This window comes from Sapajus apella, unplaced genomic scaffold (genome assembly GCF_009761245.1).
Source record: "Sapajus apella isolate SASKATOON/1434 unplaced genomic scaffold, GSC_monkey_1.0 scaffold17, whole genome shotgun sequence".
Lineage (NCBI taxonomy): Eukaryota > Metazoa > Chordata > Mammalia > Primates > Cebidae > Sapajus > Sapajus apella.
The window spans coordinates 12639588-12642391 of NW_022436957.1; the positions used below are offsets into that span (position 1 = coordinate 12639588).

Here is a 2804-nt window from a genome sequence, read left to right on the forward strand (position 1 = left end):
TCCCTCCCTCCCTTCCTTCTTTTTTTTTTTTTTTTGGTAAGATCTCACTCTGTTGCCCAGGCTGGAGTGCAGTGGTTTGATCATGGCTCACTGCAGCCTTGACCTCCTAGCTTCAGGGGATGGTTCTGCCTCAGCCTCCCTAGTTAGTAGCTGGGACTACAGGCGCATGCAACATACCTGGCTAATTTTTGTATTCTTTGTAGAAATGGAGTTTCGTTATGTTGCCCACGTTGGTCTTGAACTCTTGGGCTCAAGTGATCCTCCTGCCTCTGCCTCCCAAAGTGCTGGGATTACAATTGTGAGCCACCATGCCCAGCTGGGCAAATTTCTGAAATCCTCCAAGGCTTAGGGTACTCATCTGTAAATCGCAGCAATATTGTGGTGTGGATTTCCTGGCAATATCAATGGGTAGTTTGGGATTTTAGGTCTCCCCCAGTAATCTTCATTGAATAGGCTTATTCTTAGATATAGACAACTAATATTTTCTTAATATTTTAAAATTGTTGTGTGAACACAGATTCAAACAGATAGCTATTTCTAGACACTTACTATATGGAAATTTGGAAGCAGCTATTGTGTGGATATGAAGAAAGTTATTTTAAGACAACTGAAATCAACTAGCCTAGTGCTCTGATAGGCACTGAAAAATGTGACTTTCTAACAGTTCCACCTTATTAGTTATTGAAGAAATAATTAAAATGAAAACCAGAATTAATTTCCCACCCAAATTAAAAAAGACAGAAAGCAAAATGAACCACCACAGGAACCCGTGGGGCCTTTGAGGCTTTGGTGAAATGACCACTTAGACAATGTTGGTGGGTGTGTAAACTGGTATGAAATCCTTTGTGCGAGTTGTTAATGTGTACTGGCCCTCAATGGTATTCACACCTTTTGATCCAATTACTCTGCTTCATGGGAATGTTATATGGAATAATCCTAAATTTGGAGAGACTTTTATGCTTATGAAGGTTTTTTTTGTTCCTTTTCTCTGGAACGTGAACCATGTATTTCCAAGGTATAAATAAATGTGCTCTCTGAGAAAAAATGCTGCCCAGGTGATAAGGGCCCCAGCCTCTCCAGGTCCCCTGCCCAATTGCTCTGCAGTCCAAACCCAGTCCCCTTAGAAAGCTGCTAAGCCTCAGAAATGAGTCTTGGCTGTCAGAGTCTGGGAAATAGTTGAGAAGAACCAGTCCACTCCCTTCTCCTGCTGCGATTCCAGCACAGCTTGGGCCCAGCTCTGGCCAGGTTCCAAGCTGGCCTGCTGCTCACCCTCTCTGTTTGACCACGCTCCAAAGGGAGAGGCAGGAGCCACAAGTTCTTAACCTGGCCACACCACAGTCATGCTCGGGCAATTCCCAGTCTACTGCTCCCAGCTGCCATGAAGAGGCAGCCACCCAGGTCACCTAAGCTACTGCCAAGTGTTAGTGGGAGCGGCCTGCTTTCAAGCTGCTCCCCTTGGCTGGTCACTGCTGCCTCTGGGCCACAAAGTACTTCTCCTCCCGGTTGTCATCTTCCTCTTGCTGGCCGCTCCAGGGTAGTGGCTCCAGGTGGGGACTGGAGCCCAGCCCCTTCAAGGGTTCAGAGCTGCCATCACCTCTGGAGTGCAGGGCTTTAAGACTATTCCTGAGAGCAGAGCAGGAAGCCCAGCCAGTTCAGGTGGCTGATCTGATCACCCACCAGATGAGCTGCCAACAGCAAAGTGCAGACTTCTTCCAAATGCCAGCAATGGAGAGAGTGAGGCTGGAGGGTCGGGAGACCAGGAGGAACTCAGAGAAGCCCAAACCAAATGTGAGAAGCCCACCAAGGAAGAGGCTCCCAAGTACCCCAGGAGCAGCCCTGTGTCCTGGAAATGAAAGATTTTCTTAGACATGGACAAATGGAGACTTTCACATACAGCAAAGAAGAGGGAAGAACCCCAGAAACATGAGTGGCTGCAGGTGGAACATGCTGTCGATGGCATCCTGGAGGCCAAGATCAGTCTTCTACAGGAACGTCTGGGTGAGCGTTCAGTTAATGCCACCAATGAGCGAGGTCCCCAGCACCAAGGCGAAGCCCTCCACATTGGGCTGTGTGGACTTGAAGGAGAACATGAAGAGACCCCCGGTAATGAGGAGAATCACCAGGACCAGTGCCATTGCACCTTCCCCAGCTTGGAGAGCAGAGAGAAGATGAAAATGAAGAGGATGGTTGAAGATTTGGTTATTGTGAAGCTCTAGTTGAACAAGCTCATGTCAAGTGCTGTTGCCAGTGCTGTGGGAGCCACTCTCCTGAGATAGTAGATCCAGCTCAGCACCACGAGGGCCTTGTGGCTGGAGCATTCAACCAGCACCCCTCATTGTAGAAGACAATGCCTGCCAGTGCAGAAGCAGAGTCAACACTGCCTTCCACACAAAGGTCACAAGAGGGCCCACCTCCCTAACCATGGAACCTGCTACGCCCCAGCTTCTGCATCAGTGGGGGCAGGTACCTCTCTTAAAGACAGTTTGCAGGAAGTGCCGATTGAGCTAGAATATGACTTTCAACAAGAACATCACCTGGCCAGAGAAGTTCTCCTCACCTCCATAATTCAGAACCATCGGCGGTGCCCCAGGCAGAGTTCTCACCTAAGGGGCTGTTTGCCTGAGCCAAACCCTTCAGTGGTTAACTGGGTGCAAGGCTCACAGGTCTTCAGGTCTGCTCTGACTAGGGTGCCTACCTTTAAAGGTTTATTACAACATATAACTAATTTTCAAACACAGCGAAGGAATTATTGTTCATTTGCCAGATGGACTATTACTCAGCCATTAAACATGCTATATTTGAAG

At 48.3% G+C, this 2804-nt stretch overlaps 1 pseudogene; it reads right to left on the reverse strand.

Annotated features, from left to right (window-relative positions):
• Positions 1-1508: 1508 nt before the first annotated feature.
• LOC116556581 lies at positions 1509-2576 on the reverse strand (annotated as a pseudogene).
• Positions 2577-2804: the final 228 nt, after the last annotated feature.